The 17,919-nt window shown below is 43.3% G+C and overlaps 1 long non-coding RNA gene across 1 annotated transcript; it reads left to right on the top strand.

The window, feature by feature from the left end:
- Positions 1-8,297: 8,297 nt before the first annotated feature.
- LOC122463667 lies at positions 8,298-10,491 on the top strand. Its single transcript, XR_006287245.1, has 2 exons — positions 8,298-8,809; positions 9,990-10,491. It is a non-coding gene; the product is annotated as an uncharacterized LOC122463667 (long non-coding RNA).
- Positions 10,492-17,919: the final 7,428 nt, after the last annotated feature.

The raw sequence follows: 17,919 nt of genomic DNA, 5'->3' as shown, positions 1-17,919 counted from the left end.
CTAGAAACTGCAGAACTGAGATTTTTTTCCTCCCTTCTTCTCAACTATTGAAGAACAGCCATCTTCTACCTTAATTTATTTGGCTTCTTAGCATTTGACCCCTCCACTTGGTAAGGAAATTCCCATCTTTTCATATGCTGTATATTTATACCTCTCTACAAAAGTTTATGCCCAAATAAATTTGTTAGTTTACAAGGTTCCACAAGGCCTCCTCGTTGTTTTTAAGAGAGACAATTTCTCCAGATGGCGTTCTAACTTGTCTTTGCTCGCAGTACACCAGTGAGAACGGCACAAAGGGAATCCCGGTATCCCGGTATTCCGGAGAGGCTATGGTAGAGGCGCTTCCCGTGGACGGGGAAAGGGGGAGGCGACAAGGAGATCAGTTATACCCATACCTCCATCAGTATCAGACAGCCTCCTCCCAGCAATTAAATGAGGGAGGTGGAGTCGCAAAAAATGAGGTTTTCTGGCTCGCGTGGTGAATGCTAATTAATGCAGCACGGGGCAAACCGAGAAAAGTGGAACAGGGCCCCCCACAAAAAGTAGTCAGGGAAGCCAGAGCTGGCTAGTGTAACTCTTAGTACACCACCGTCTTCTGCAATGCCTCCCGGATCCGCTTCCTTTTTCGGGGGCAAGACTAGAGGGGCCTGCTGCATGAGGAACCTCCACCACCAGTAGGGGTACAGAGGCGGAGGTTCATAGCCAGAGTCTCCTGAGAGCCCAGGGGTCGGCCGTGTGTACGCTCAGCAGGGTGGATATACCCCTATATTAGCTTTAATAGATAGAGAAGATGCTATATCTTTAATCAAAACAGCCCCAAATGGAAAAAAAATTAAAACAGTCGTTTCAACGAAAAGCTACTCTCGCGTGGGAATAGACCCAAGTCCCTTTTTTGGCACAAGAGTTTAAGACGTTAGGGGATTTAATCCATACTCCCGATATGGTTGATGAAATTATTCTGGGCTCCCACTCTTCAAAAACAATGTGGTGTTTGATCTGCCTAGAGGTACCCTTTGAAAGTTCCCCTTCCCCATTCATGAAAAATTGGGCAGGCTATCTTAACAAAAGGACCATTAGCCGCACTAATTAGCCAACAAGCTGAAAAGTGGCGCTTGAAATTCGTCTCGGTATGGACTCAACAGAACATACTAAAGCTTTTGTGAAATTTGTTGGGGAATTTGTGCCTCCCCAAAACAATACTCCTACCCGAGAGTGCCAGAGGCACAATCGCTGCAAACCATCCAGGAATTAGAACCCCCATTCTAAAAACGGGTTCTTCCTTTAACCCCCCCGTGTGGCTAGTGCTAAGGGCAGACAGCCAATTCTGGCGTCTAACAAGTGATTATAGAAGAATCAATAAGGGCACCATCCCTATAGCCCATATTGTGGCTGATACGATAAAGGGCATACAAAAATTTCAAGCCACATCTAAACATTTCTGTGACTGATTTGGCCGAAACTTTCTTTGCCACACCTCTACATCCGGACTTAAAAAATCGGTTTGCCTTTACAGTAAAGTAGCAACAAAGGACCTTTTGTCGCTTACCTCAGGGATATCAAACAGTCCGGCTATTCCCCGTCAGCATGTTGTGGATATATTAAACCAGTTGAATCCACAAGGAAGGCCTTTTGTCTTTTCATAGGTAGATAGCATTTTGATATTTGGGGGGAAAGAGGCACAAACTCCAACACTAACGGGAAAGCTTTTGGCAATAATTCAGGAAACAGGATTCAAAGTAGTCTTAGACAAGGCTCAGTTGGTGCTACCTCAGGTTACATACCTGGGCATAGTCGCTGGACAAGAAGAGAGACAGGTTGATCAGCGAAAGGTAAGGGCACTAATAAAAATGCCAAGCCCTAGTGACACCCACCCTTCAAGAGCACTGCTAGGAGGATTCAATTTTCTCAGCCCACACTTTTATAAATATGCTGAAATAACTCACTCATTGTGGAAACTGCTAAAAAATAAAGACAGAGTGGGAACGGGGAAAAGAGCAGGTCTTCGCTTTGAACCTTTTAAAACAGAAGGCTCTCACGGCCCCAACCCTGCATTTCCATGTGAATCTCAGCCTTTTGTTATTCGTTTGGCAGCCGATAAAGATAACGTGGCCTTGGCTGCCACACTATTACAAAATAATAAAGAGCGAAATCTACTACCAATAGTATATGAATCTAAGAAATTGCAAGTAGCAGAAATACATTTTGATCCCTGCAGCCGTCTTGGCAGTAGACCACTCACAAGAACAGCCCCTATTACTATCCAAAGCACCCACACTTCCCTGAAATACATTTTGTCACGGAGATTGATGGGAGGTAAAGTCTCAGACACCCGACTGGCTCAATGGATGCTTATCTTAGTCAACAGAAAAGGTGTCCAAGCTGGACGTGGTAACGCAAGCCCTGATTAAAAAAGGAAACCGACATCAATGTCCAGGGGTCACTCTGGAGCAAAGAATTGCCTTGATAGAGGCACCCCCCCACTGGAAGAATTAAATACTGTAAGTCAAAAAAAGCACGTCTGGTTTACTGACGGGAGTGCAATGGTAGTAAAAGGGAAAAGCTCTGTAAAATACGCTGCCAATAATTTAAAAGAGGAAATCATTCAGGGACTTCTAGATCCCCCCAATATTCTGAGCCCCTTGTAATTTTTTAGGTTTTAAGACAATATAAGCCTCACGTAATTTATTAGGTTTTTAAGACAATATGGGTCCCTGGCCCGTGTATATTTATGCTGACAGTAATTTTTGTGTAAATGGGATATAATTTTGGACACATGAATGATATAGAAATGGGTGAAAAGCAGAAAATGAAAAGAGTATTGCATATTCAAAGGTGCGGAAATGGATTTATCAGCGGCTAACAAAGAACCCTAAACAGTTAAAGGTGCGGCATGTAAAAAGGCACACAGTAAAGGAACGGATATAGAGGCCACCTGGAATAATCAGGTAGATACATCAGGTAGATAGATGCCACTACATGCATCCGATGAAGTGAGCTGTAGCTCACGAAAGCTTATGCTCAAATAAATTCGTTAATCTCTAAGATGCCACAAGTACTCCTTTTCTTTTTGCTGATACAGACTAACACGGCTGCTACTCTGAAATAGGTAGCTACAATATCCCAACAGCATGACATAGCAGTTGTAACTAGAAATAAGAAAAGGAGCGTCTGTACTGATACATCTGAGCCAACAGATTGCACTACGGACCTCCGTAACTGAATTCCAGAAAAAATAGAAACACAGTGTTTACTTAATGTAACCCATCAGTTTATGCATAAAGGTGAGGAAAGGATTTTAAGAAGGCTAAAGGAAGTAACACAATGGGAGTGTATGGCGAATGATGTTAAAATGTGGGTGTGAAATCGTATGCAGTGCGCTTGGGACAAGGCCCGTCCTCCCCACTGGCAACCCATGATGCACCAACGAGGGCTTGGGCCCTGGCACAGGGTACAAATTTATTATATTAATACATTACGAAACAGTAAGAAAGGATTCCAGTATTTATTGGTGATAATTGATTCCTTTTCAATATGGGTGGAGGCATTTGTCATTAAAAATAACAGCACTAGTTCTTTAATGAGGTAGTATGTAGATAAGGCATCACCGAAATAATAGAGTCTGACAATGGGGGGTCATTTGTAGGCGAGAACTTTACAACAATGATACAAACCTGGGGAGTTAAACAAACGTTCCATATACCATCCTCAGGCCAAGTCCAGCGCATGAACCTCACTCTTCAGGAAGCGCCCCGGAAAGTAGTAAATCACACAGGAAAAGACTGGCCCGATAAACAGCCTCTGATTCTGGCTGTCGTCCAGACTAAAAACAAAAATCCAACACTTTCGAATTCTGTTTGGACATCCAATGCGCCCAATGATTGAGCCTAGCTACCTGGTACAGTGTCAAAAGGAGAGCTCTAATATAAGCCAGCATGATTATTTTCAATGGCTCAAACAGTTACAAGAAGATAAAAACCACCTTCCAGTAGAGGCCGTCGAACAGATAACAACAAAATTGAGATACAAAGGCCCACAAAGGGGAAAGAGGAAAAAGGGGTCGCTCACGGTAATCAAAACGGATAGGCCCTTACTCAATAGTGAACCGCCTTAGTCCAGGGGTATACTGCATTGAAAAAGATGGCAAACTGAAATGCGTCCATGTTTCACAAATTAAATTGTTTACATAAATAATCAAGTTTGAATTCTTTGTAAAAAGGACTTCCCGGAACCAGACCACGAGGCGCTGCTTAAGCGCCACAATTTTAATCCACAGAAAATGAGACTCCAGTGAAAGATCTGGCTGTACCTGCTTTTAGCGCCCAGATAATTAGAGCGATCATTTAAAAAAATTCTGCCCTCTTTATAAGCCAATATTTAAGGAATAATTCACTCCGCGCCAACCAATCTGGCATTCCTACCCGTGATCCGGTAATCCTCATAAAATAGTAGAATAAAAAGACTAGCCAAATCTTGAAACACTTAAAAAATACTAATGTGTATGCCTAGAAAGAAAAAGGGGAACTTAAGGTTTACCTTATAAACACCACAAAAGTCTCAAACGACTGGTAAATAGGGGTTAAAATAAAAGGTCCCTATAAAACTACCACCTAAAGTTCCAGCTACCCACACTTACCATATCAACGGAATGAGCTTGTTAAAACCAAAACAATGCTAACAATTATTGTGGACTACTGTTCAATACCCAGCAGTAAATTGAAGCTGTGGTTCCCGGACACATGCCTCAGAACCTGGCGCAGGAACTATGCATTCAAAAAAGGTACCGCCAATTAAAATAAACCGAAAAAGTTTGTGACTTCAAGTAATCCAGTAAAAGGCTTGTTAAATCCACTACTAGTAAAAATAAAAATGAGTCTGAATTGGACTCAGTTAAACGTGTCTAAATTAAAACACAAATGTTCACCCTACTCCAGTCCTATGATAAGAGCCTAACTAAAAACACGATGCGATGGAATTCTTGATTCGGTCCTTCCTGCATTAAAACTGCTCCCACAACCGCGCTCGGATGCATCTGTGGCTCCTAGGAAAGGTTTGTCAAAGTCCGGGGCCCTGAGCACTTCCTTTCTATGATAACAGCCTGAATAAAAGCACATCAACACTACAGTTGCTAAACAAAACAACATAGCTATAGAGGTGAATCCTGTATCCTGACAGTGATAGATCAGTGAAATTTTATGGTAAACATCCTCGAAAGTCCAACTCACACAGTTATGGCTGCATTGTGCATGCGGCATCTATGACAGGTCTCTCAGAGAGTGCTCAAAGCTTTCATGCACAGAAACGCATACAATTACACAAAAATTTTACGTTTACGGATTGGCACTTACTCAGTTAGATCAACGCTAAATTCCTCCCACAATGGTAGCTAGTCTATGTCTGTGGAATTAGCACCATCTTTTCTCTCTGCAGCCTGTTGAACATCTGCCTTCAGACTGGGGCAAAAGCAGGTCTTGACAGTTGTCATTGTCCAGATGCCCTAAAGCCTATGAAGAACCATGGGTCACCTGTTGCGAGTTTTCAGATAACAACGTAAAGTTTCATTTCCACAGGATACTTTGACACATTTACTTTGAATTAAGGCCGCTTTGTAACATGTCTTAACATTTTGCCTTCGGGTTGCTGAGTGAAATTGATATTCTGTGTCTCAAGGAACTGCCAGGCTCCTATCTCCAGTCGGGGTTCCTAGGGCGTCCCGGATCCCTGCCGTGCAGCTGACAGACCAGCCCCAGTTACAGTTATAGTAAACTAAATCCCTGAAATATACACCCTTGTATCAGAGGCCCGTTATGAGCCCCGAGGCCTGAACTAAAATAATAGTCAAATAATGGTTAACATAAAGCAAAAATATGCTATGAGCCAGAGGCAGGACCTGCTCACAGAAGTTGGAAAGAAGGAGGCTGCTAAAAGCATGTATACACAGATACGCTCTAGTAAGAAGAACTTGTGCCAGGATGTGCCGGTAGGAACACATTCCACAGAGATAAAAAGGAACAAGCAGACCCATCCTAAAGACAGGCTCAGAAGGACAATATGCTAGGTAGACTTGTTTTGGTCGAACCAGCATGTACAAGGTGAGAGGCGGCACCTTACTGCCTGGAGAGGTTGCACCTCAATACCTCACCTGATGTGTAACTTATTTGTACCCGTGTATAAGACTACATCCCTGGGGCGGTGTCTTTGTCCAGCCTAGGGGGCAGTAGAGTGTCCTGCCACTGACTGAGCTGTGTCCATTGTCAGGGAGCACATACGTACTAGGAGAACTGTAGACGTCTGATCCGGTGAGTTAGCGTCTGTGTTTCGATTGGCACTAAACCTGGCCGCGTGTCTTCCTGGGGGGTCTCTCAGCTATCTGCGCAGAGCCGGGGCAGCACGCAGAGGGAACACACGCATGCAGCCAACTGTTATCAACATTGAACAGAGCAGAGCACCATACCGGTCGTGTCTGACAACAACTGTCAGGGCTGCCAATCACTAGCTCAACCACAAGTTTCAGAATTGACAGTGCTACTCAAATGCTAGGGGAGAATGATTCCTTCCCCTTCGGGCGTCACAGGGTAGAGGTCTGTGGCTTGGGTCATAACAGATGAGCGTAATGGTCCCTTCTGGCCCTAGAATCTAGGTCTGTACTGAATTCTTGGAGTAATTTAGATCAAGTCAGAAACAGAAAACGTGAGCAATAGATTCTTTCAAGGCCCTTTTAATTTCAAATATTGAATAGTCATACTAGAAGTGCAAGGAATGAACCTCAGCCTAGACTTATTCAGTCTTTAATTTAAAATAAGGATGCATGCTAGAAGCTCGCAAGACTTCACCCATCAGTCTCAGGGGGCTCTAGTATATCAAAGGCTTTTCCACCCTCCAGCAAGTGTTGGGGCCCGTCCCCTTGGCCAGAAGGTTCACCCTACTACATGCCCTTTCTTTTTTGCCAAGTCTCTAGAAATGCAATTTGAATCATTAGATGAGAACCTTCTTGGGGTGTGGTACCTCTCAGGAGGTGTTTGCAATGTGAGTGATTCACTACCCAGTCTTAGTACCTGAAGTAGCTGTGGTTCCCTACCGAACCGAGGAGAACACAATCATTCATACTATCCCAGCTTCACAGTGATAACTAATCTTACTACTATAGAATATGTACCCCAAAGATTCTGCGTGCGGTTGCAATGTCTGTCTCAAAGGTGTCTCATTAGTCTTTTAGAACTTGAGATGACCAGAATAGCTTGCCACTTTCTAAAATCTTGGCCTTGATATTTAATTTTGTAACTACTGTGGGGGCAGAAAGTACTCTTCGGAGGATAACTCTTTTCAGCAATCTTATCACATGGCTATTGGGCTCAAGATTAGGATTCCAGATTACTTTAGAATTTACATAAACCTTTAGAAAAAAGTATATAACAGTGCAGTGATGCATTGACAGATGGTGTTATTCTACTTCCAGTTTTCATGACCCGTCCCCTCCGTGTAATTCTATATTACACCTCGTTCTGAGGGATAAAGATAAGTAGCTCAAGGAGTTAAAAATTGATAGTTACCTAGACGAACGAGAGCATGAACTAATTTTATTTGCTGTGTGCAAACAGAATTATAGTCCCAACCAGCAGAACTGTCAAGAGAACTCTGGAGCCTTAGTATATCGTTTTTGTTGGGGCCACATCTTCTCCCATTTCACCCCAGTTACAGATGGGGGGGTGGAGAGGGTTCTGATTTGGGACTCTGGTACAATTGTTCCTCCTTTCCAATTTGCCATCAGCGCTGTCAACCAGGAATATAAATTTTTGGAACCTTGTACAAATTGTCAATTTCCCAAAGCTGAAAAGATTCATGAGCAAAAGTGGGTGGGAACGAAATAATAAGCATAAGAATGTAATTATCATTGAAAGTTGTTAAGACTGCTATACTAAATATCCATAAACCTACAATCCTCAAATCATATAAAAAGCACATCCTGGTAAAGCTTGGAAATGAAAGCAGCAAGGTTGCTTCCATGTAATTTTCAGAAACCTCATATTTCAGTTTTTTTTAAAGGAATTTTATCCTTTAGTTGAAGAAAAGACACGATGAGATGTCACACAAGACTTAGTGTCAAGAGAAAAATTGTTAGTAGTGAAGAGCTAGAATCAGATTGCTAGTCTGGCAGTCCAGCCGCATCCCTACAACTATTGAGATCTACGCTATGCAGTTTGTAACCAACCATCCTTAGCTGCAACGCTGTATTTCAATGCAGCAACTAGTTATGGGGCGTGTTTTGTACGGTAACATTTTCACTTTCATGTTTACTCGTTGTGCTTAGTAATTTGTAGAACGTGGACCTGAAAGATAAGGTTAATTGACGCCCTGACTTAGCAAAGAACTGGTAGCAGGATCAAATGGCAGTTAGAAAGAAATACTTTGGGACCTGGAAAAGTAATCTTCCCATTTTAGCTGTGTCATTTTGGTCTTTAATTTTGTTAGTGGTTGAAGAAGTAATTGATGGTGAATTTAAATGTCCTCAACGAAATAATGCGAGCATTTACTACAGCTTGGCATTTTTCTTTTTTCCAGCCCTTATTTTCCTTGTCCTGAGCTTGATACTTCAGCAGGATTTCATTGATTGGGTTCGCTGCTCAGAAAAACGCAGTAGGGACCGCACGTGTGAAATAGTGGGAAAGACTTCTGGAGCTGCTCTTTTATGGCGTGTGATTCTCCTCATTGATGGCCGATCCGCTGAGTGCATAAATAGGACATTTAAGGGAAGCAGCATAGAACCCACAGCACAAACAATGCCATCACAGCCATCCAGCGAAGCTTATCGCAGGTAAGAGCCCAAATGAAGTAGGGGACAGAACTATTTCAGGCATTTTTGAAAAACCCTGGAAAAAATGTAGTTAGAGAAATGGTTTTATGTTTTAGAACGATTTATTTATGTTGTAGAACGATTTATTTAAGTAGTAGTTTTGAATGTTATTTGACTATTTGTAATTGTGCTGTATGTATTACTTTTTTTTAAAAATAGCTATATCCATGTAAGTTAATAAACTCATCCTTCATGAAACTAAAGCTTTGACATTGAAAATATGTTAGAACTACTGGAATACTTCCATTAATATTTTGCACCCAGCTGCTAAATGACTTCTATAGATAACTTTGAATAAAAGGAAAACAATCGTAGCTGGTGGAAATGAAACAGTTATAATTTAATAAAGACTACATTGGTTCGAAGTCTGGGTCTCCTTTATAATATTAGTACTTAGCAACAACAATGGATACCTGTGTCTTTTTTATTTCTTCAGATTTCTAAAAGGTAAAAAGCGTCCCCGTCTTTGTTTGCAGGTGCTCAGGCAATAAATAAAAATGCAATTTTAAGATCCAATTAAAGGATAACTCATGTGAATCAAAACGTTTTTGTGGTCAATAGCTCTTGTCAGATCAAAGTTTTTTAATGAGATCATAAATTTGCTTGACAAAAGTCGCTATGTTGACATTATATATTTAAATTTCCGTAAGGCATTAAATTAGCGTCACATCATATTCTGTTAAACGATAGCACATTAAAAATACAGTATACCGCATCTTAAATGAATTAAAACTGACTGCTAGATTTCGAAAAGAAATTATAAATGGGGAACTTCATCCAAAAGGTCCAGTGTTATTTAATATCTTTATTCATGATCTGGTGGAAAATATAAAATCTTTGCGGATAAACGCTGCAGATGACACAAGGCTTGGTAGAATAATAAATAAAGATAAAGACGGAATTTTAGTGACTTTGCCAAATCCGAACTCCAAAACGTTTGAGTTTCGTTCATCAGTCTTAGTAATACTGAAACATTTCCCTATTCCCCATTCCGATATCTGGTTGAAGAGCTTTTTTTGGTCATTTTTTTAATAGATCTATGCAGCTAAATTTATAGCAGAGGCCATATCCATTTTGGTGAGATGCAAAAGATGCATAAAGAAAAATTCCCATGAAAATAACTAGTTTTGCTTCCCCCCAGGTTTTTGGACTATTTGCCCTTTTTGTTATGATCGTTGTCTACTGCCTATACACACTTTACCCATTCTGCTTCTGCTGTAAAGATAAAGAAAAAATGAAGCGGACATAGAGCCAGCGCATACGAGAGAAAGAAGCTCAAATCTGTATGTCAAAAGAGGAAAAGTATGTGTAGGAAATAGTGCAGAATGTCCTGCGATCTAAGTTTCAGGATCACCTGAAAAATGTTCCGAATGACACAAGTATAACAGGTATATTTGAAGAAGTAAAAAACTTTCTTAACCAGCCAGCAACATCTCAAACTCCTCAAATGGACACTGAATTGGAAGTAAGGCTCGGATAACTACTAATACGTATATAATCTTCTTGGAAAAGGTGCAGTTCCACACATGCATAGTGGCTTTCCTATACCAATACAACCAGAACCCCCCCAACACTTTTTAAAAAGAATAAACATAATAGAATTTAACCAAAAAATCATACTTTATAATGTACGCTTCATATTAGCAAGTAGAAAACAGCTGTATGGCTGAGTATTCCCCACAATAGCTCCCACAGAGATGTTTGCACTGTTGTATCTCTGTTGGTCCCAGGATATTAAAAAGACAAGGTGGGTGAGGGAATATCTTTTATTGGATCAACTTCTCTTGGTGTGAGACACAATCTTTCAAGAGCTCTTCTTCATGTTCTGCATCTTGTCTTTCTGTAGAAATTAATGTTCATGTGGTTGATGTATCCTCAAGTAATAAGCCTAAAGACATGCAGTAATCTGCTGATCAGGCCATATTCTGTTTATTTAATGGCAGTTTCTTTGTGCATTAAAATCATAAGCAGATATCACTGGTGCTGAGGATTTTAAATCTGTGCCCTCTGTCTGTTTCAGAGCTGTACGTTTCTAAAACCATGGAATGTTTCATTTGGTTTGGTCAGGTTTAAGGACCCTTTTCTAATTCCTCTATGATTGCTTGTACTTCGGACTGAACAAAAGTCATCGATTCAATAGCTCAGATGGTCAGTTAGTTTTTCTGGATTTGTGCTGGAAATGGCCCACCTTGATTATCATACACATTGTAAGGAGAGTGGTCACTTTGGATGAGCTATTACCAGCAGGAGAGTGAGTTTGTGGGTGTATGGGGGTGGGGGGGTTGAGAAAACCTGGATTTGTGCTGGAAATGACCCACCTTGATTATCATGCACATTGTAGGGAGAGTGGTCACTTTGGATAAGCTATTACCAGCAGGAGAGTGAGTTTGTGGGTGTATGGGGGTCGGGGGGTGAGAAAACCTGGATTTGTGCTGGAAATGACCCAACTTGATGATCACTTTAGATAAGCTATTACCAGCAGGAGAGTGGGGTGGGAGGAGGTATTGTTTCATGGTCTCTGTGTGTATATAATGTCTTCTGCAGTTTCCACAGTATGCATCCGACGAAGTGAGCTGTAGCTCACGAAAGCTCATGCTCAAATAAATTGGTTAGTCTCTAAGGTGCCACAAGTACGCCTTTTCTTTTTGCGAATACAGACTAACACGGCTGTTACTCTGAAATTTTTCTTACTATGCTCACTGAATTTTCTTTGTAATTATCTTTCTTATTTTTATGTATCAAACCTTTAAAATAAAATTATTTTGGAATACACCATTTGTTTAATCTTTTTTTATTTTTTAACAAGAATGATCGTGTTACACCTTTTGACCTGAGGGGATTATTCAAAATTCGGGGTCTTGCAGGTTGTTCCAGTTGGGAGGACAAATTGATGATGGAGTCAGGTATCTTTGTTGCAATCCTTTTTATTTACAAAGAATGGACAGAGGACGGTATTCCTGAGAACCGAACGAGCAAACAACAGGTTATCATAGTCTATTGTGGCTCCACGGCGGATAATGGTAGCAGTGCAATCAGGCAGGAGAACCCTGAGGTTCTAAAAAGGTCAAATAGGGTGTTTCCCTGTGCGCAACTGATACAGCGGTGCTGAGGGTGCCCCAGACACGAGGTGTGCCTCCTACCAGGGGACAGGTGTGTTTAACTCGTAGGGGTGGGACTGAGTCGAACCCTCCCCTTCCCTTCTCTCCCTTTCCGGCCACTTTGCAATTCATTGGGCCACAGGGCAACCAAGCGAGCTCGGCTCGGGTAGTGCTACTCCAAACCGAGGATAGAGAGCTTGGCTACAAACCGCAAAGGACAACGGTTGGAGCAGTGGGGTGAAGTTTGGAGCGAACAAAGAAAGAGCAGCCGCAAGCTGGAAAACAATGAGCTTTGGATTGGTAACTGGTTAAAAGATAGGAAACAAAGGGTAGGAATAAATTGTCAGTTTTCAGAATGGAAGTAGTGGTGTCCCCCAGGGGTCTGTTCTGGGACCAGTCCCTAGTCAACATATTCCTAAATGATCTGGAAAAAGGGGTAAACAGTGAGCTGGCAAAATCTGCAGATGATTCAAAATTATTCAAGATAGTTAAGACCCAGGCAGACTGTGAAGAGCTACAAAAGGGTCTCTCAAAACTGGGTGACTGGGCAACAAAATGGCAGATGAAATTAAACGTTGATAAATTCAAAGTAATGCACATTGGAAAGCATAATCCCAACTATACATATACAACGATGGGGTCTAAATTAGCTAGATAGACCTTTGGTCTGACCCAATAGGGCCATTCTTACGTTCTTATATTAAGACATCTTGGCGAGTGGGCAGCTGGCGGAGAGGTGCAGCCAGCAAGGCGGCTGGTGGAGAGGCGTGGCCAACAGGGCGGCTGGCGGAGAGGCATGGCAAGTGGCCATCTGGGCGGTTGGTGGAGAGGTGCAGCAAGCAGCCAGCAGGGTGGCTGGTGGAGAGGCATGGCCATCTGGGCGGCTGGCGGAGAGACGTGGCAAGCGGCCAGCAGAGAAGCTGGTGGAGAGGGCCAGAGCAGAGCTCCACAGAGGCGTGGCAATTGGCCGTTGGGGCAATGAGCGAGTGCCTGAGCTGTGCAGCCTCCTCCCCCCTTCCCCCCCTTGCCCCCCCCCCCCGCCTTCCACACAGGATGGGAGGTGAACTCTGCAGATGAACCTCTGAACTTGGACTGCACTAGTCAAGGACAGCAACTGTGAGTGGGGTACAGAGAAGGGACAGGCACGTTAAAGGGACTTTTGGGTTTCTGGACTTAAGATCCTGTGGAAAAAAAGACACTGCCCAATTTATTTGGGGGTGGGTCTTTTGCTCATGGTTTGTGTTTATGGACCCTAGTTGTGGTGTTTTCCCAAATTATTGTTAATTCCCTCCTTTTATTAAAAGTTTTTGCTACACTCATACTCTGTGCTTGCAGAGGGGAAGTATTGCCTCTTAGAGGCACCCAGGGGTGGTGTGTAATTGTCCCAGGTCACTGCGTGGGGGCTCAAGCAGGCTTTGTTGAAAAGGAACCCCTAGATACTGAACCCGGCCCTTGTTGCTGTTGGCTCCACCTCACAGAAGGGTTACATAAGCAAGACACGAGGGGTAATTCTTCCACTCTACTTCTTGCTGATTAGGCCTCAACTGGAGTACTGTGTCCGGTTCTGGGCGCTACATTTCTGGAAAGATGAGATGTAGAAATTTGAGAAAGTCCAGAGAAGAGCAACAAAAATGATTCAGGTCTAGAAAACATGACCTATGAGGGAAGATTGAAAAAAACTGGGTTTGTTTAGTCTGGAGAAGAGATAGACTAAGAGGGGACATGATAACAGTTTTCAAGTACGTAAAAGGTTGTTACACGGAGGAAGAAGGTTAATTGTTCTCCTTAACCGCTGAGGATAGGACAAGAAGAAAACAGGCTTAACTGTCAGGGTGGGTAAGCACCGGAATAAATTGCCTAGGGAGCAATTTCTTTTCATTTCTTTTCTTTTCTTGTTTCTTTTGCTTTTTTGGTTGCTTTTTAAAAGATTTGCTAGCTTTGTGTGTCTGCTGCTGTGAAATGTGAGCATAACAAACATACAAGTAACTTTTCACAGCAGCAGACTTACTCGGTCCTGGCAACCCCAGGGACAAATTCAGCCTTGGATGGGGAGGTCAGTAGGGTGGAACTGAGGAGGCAGCAATGGAGGTAGCAGGGGCCACAGGCAATGGGGCGGGGGGGTGAACCCTGCACCCAGGCACTTACCTGGCAGTTACCCCATTCCTGGGTTAAAACATTGAGAGAAGCTGAGGGAGGCTGGCTGAATTGCTGGCCACAGGTGATCAGTGAACTGGTTCTACCACTGATCAACCTAGCTGGCCACGAGATTAGTCTGGACTCTGGACTGGTAACTATAACATCGACGAGAGGGGCAGTGTGTCTGTGTGTGTGTGATTGAATGCATATGCTAATTGTTGTATCGCTAATAAACTCGGCGTATTGCCTTTGCCCCTGAAAAAGAGCTCGTGTGCTTCTTATAAGCATAACATTTTTTGTGGAGAATTGTAAAAGGGGGGAGACATGCACTGGGCAATAGGGGGCAATAGGGGGTGATAAGGGGGAGGATTAGCGTCTACACTGCTCATATCCGTCCATCGGGGAAAAATTGCTTAGGTGAATATGTCCTCACTCGTAGCAGGATTAAGCCCAGAAGTAGGGTGCTTAGCGTTCTCCCGTCCTGCTCCTTCGAGCAGGGTTTTTAGTGGGTATAGACTGGCCACCGGGATCCAAAGCTAGTTGGACAGTCTCAAAAAATACCCTAAAAGAGAAGGAATTCTCTGAACAGATAGAGGAAAAAAGTGAATACAAAAAGAGAACAGGGAATGGTAAAGAAACTAACGTTGGAACATAAGATAGAGCCTCGGCCAATCACAACCCCTGTGAATCCATTATTAAAACCTCTCCATTCAAGGTTGGGGTTTGCCACATGCCAGATAGAGGCTGTGACGGCAGGAGAATGTGGCCAACCCCAGACGGTGAGATTCCCCGAATGGGAGGGAGAATGGGACCGTAGTGAAGCTTGGAATGGAGCTATATGGGATGAGCCCCAGGTATTGGAACCTATTGAACAAATCTCTATCACAGCCATACAACGAAGAACAATCACAACACCCACAGAAAGTGGGGGAAATACAATTGTCAACACTGTCCCTGTATCAGCCGCTGACCTAAAAGCCATGGTTGATAAATTGGGACCGCTAAAGAGAGAGAGGTTTCTGAGTGGTAGCCGTGTTAGTCTGTATCAACAAACACAACGAGGGGGGGGTCCTTGTGGTACTGTAGAGACTAACAAATGTATTTGGGCATAAGCTTCGTGCGCTAAAACCCACTTCATCAGCTGCATGGAGTGTAAAATACAGTAGAAAGGAAGTCAGTGGTGTCTCGAAGATAGCTGGGAGTGCTGATAGCGTAGGGCCTGAGGAGTGAGTCTACATAGCCAGACAATCCTGCTGTCAGGGTGCCAATGCCTGAGATGATGAGGCGTCCAGGATTCCCAAGTTTATGGATCTTGGGTAGCAGATAGAATACCCCAGGTCGAAGCTCTAGGGGGTGTGTTAGTGTGGATTTGTGCTTATTCAGGGAGTTTCTTGAGCAGATGATGTAATTTCTTTTGGTAACCCTCAGTGGGATCAGAGGGTGATGGCCTGTAGAATGTGGTGTCAGAGAGTTGCCGCAGCACACAATCCATTGTCTATAGCCAAGCTCTACGATACAACTGCATTTGCTCCAACCCCTCAGACAGAGACAAACACCTACAAGATCTCTATCAAGCAGTCTTACAACTACAGTACCCACCTGCTGAAGTGAAGAAACAAATTGACAGAGCCAGAAGAGTACCCAAAACAAACCTACTACAGGACAGGCCCAACAAAGAATCTAACAGAACACGATGAGCCGCCAACTACAGCCCCCAACTAAAACCTCTCCAGGGCATCATCAGGGATCTACAACCTATCCTGAAGGACGATCCCTCACTCTCACAGACCTTGGAGATAGGCCAGTCATCGCTTACGGACAGCCCGCCACACCTGAAGGAACTATTCACCAGCAATTAAACACCACACAACAAAAATACTCACCCAGGAACCAAACCCTGTAACAAACCCGGGTGCCAACGTTATCCGCATATCTACTCAAGGGACACCATCATAGGACCTAGCCACACTATCAGAGGCTCGTTCACCTGCACATCTACTAATGTGATATATGCCACAATGTGCCAGCAATGTCCCTCTGCCATGTACATTGGCCAACCCAGACAGTCTCTATGCAAAAGAACAAATGGACACAAATCTGACATCAAGAACTATAACATTAAAAAAACAGTAGAAGACCACTTCAATCTCTATGGACATTCAATAAGAACATTAAAAGTGGCAATTCTTCAACAAAAAAAACTTCAAAGACAGATTCCAACTAGAAACTGCAGAACTGAGATTTTTTTCCTCCCTTCTTCTCAACTATTGAGAACAGCCATCTTCTACCTTAATTTATTTGGCTTCTTAGCATTTGACCCCTCCACTTGGTAAGGAAATTCCCATCTTTTCATATGCTGTATATTTATACCTCTCTACAAAAGTTTATGCCCAAATAAATTTGTTAGTTTACAAGGTTCCACAAGGCCTCCTCGTTGTTTTTAAGAGAGACAATTTCTCCAGATGGCGTTCTAACTTGTCTTTGCTCGCAGTACACCAGTGAGAACGGCACAAAGGGAATCCCGGTATCCCGGTATCCGGAGAGGCTATGGTAGAGGCGCTTCCCGTGGACGGGGAAAGGGGGAGGCGACAAGGAGATCAGTTATACCCATACCTCCATCAGTATCAGACAGCCTCCTCCCAGCAATTAAATGAGGGAGGTGGAGTCGCAAAAAATGAGGTTTTCTGGCTCGCGTGGTGAATGCTAATGCAGCACGGGGCAAACCGAGAAAAGTGGAACAGGGCCCCCCACAAAAAGTAGTCAGGGAAGCCAGAGCTGGCTAGTGTAACTCTTAGTACACCACCGTCTTCTGCAATGCCTCCCGGATCCGCTTCCTTTTTCGGGGGCAAGACTAGAGGGGCCTGCTGCATGAGGAACCTCCACCACCAGTAGGGGTACAGAGGCGGAGGTTCATAGCCAGAGTCTCCTGAGAGCCCAGGGGTCGGCCGTGTGTACGCTCAGCAGGGTGGATATACCCCTATATTAGCTTTAATAGATACAGAAGATGCTATATCTTTAATCAAAACAGCCCCAAATGGAAAAAAAATTAAAACAGTCGTTTCAACGATAAAGCTACTCTCTCGTGGGAATAGACCCAAGTCCCTTTTTTGGCACAAGAGTTTAAGACGTTAGGGGATTTAATCCATACTCCCGATATGGTTGATGAAATTATTCTGGGCTCCCACTCTTCAAAAACAATGTGGTGTTTGATCTGCCTAGAGGTACCCTTTGAAAGTTCCCCTTCCCCATTCATGAAAAATTGGGCAGGCTATCTTAACAAAAGGACCATTAGCCGCACTAATTAGCCAACAAGCTGAAAAGTGGCGCTTGAAATTCGTCTCGGTATGGACTCAACAGAACATACTAAAGCTTTTGTGAAATTTGTTGGGGAATTTGTGCCTCCCCAAAACAATACTCCTACCCGAGAGTGCCAGAGGCACAATCGCTGCAAACCATCCAGGAATTAGAACCCCCATTCTAAAAACGGGTTCTTCCTTTAACCCCCCCGTGTGGCTAGTGCTAAGGGCAGACAGCCAATTCTGGCGTCTAACAAGTGATTATAGAAGAATCAATAAGGGCACCATCCCTATAGCCCATATTGTGGCTGATACGATAAAGGGCATACAAAAATTTCAAGCCACATCTAAACATTTCTGTGACTGATTTGGCCGAAACTTTCTTTGCCACACCTCTACATCCGGACTTAAAAAATCGGTTTGCCTTTACAGTAAAGTAGCAACAAAGGACCTTTTGTCGCTTACCTCAGGGATATCAAACAGTCCGGCTATTCCCCGTCAGCATGTTGTGGATATATTAAACCAGTTGAATCCACAAGGA

The sequence above is a fragment of the Chelonia mydas genome, chromosome 23 (assembly GCF_015237465.2).
Source record: "Chelonia mydas isolate rCheMyd1 chromosome 23, rCheMyd1.pri.v2, whole genome shotgun sequence".
Lineage (NCBI taxonomy): Eukaryota > Metazoa > Chordata > Testudines > Cheloniidae > Chelonia > Chelonia mydas.
Note: the sequence above shows the minus strand (reverse complement) of the source record. Positions and strands in the feature narration are given on the sequence as shown.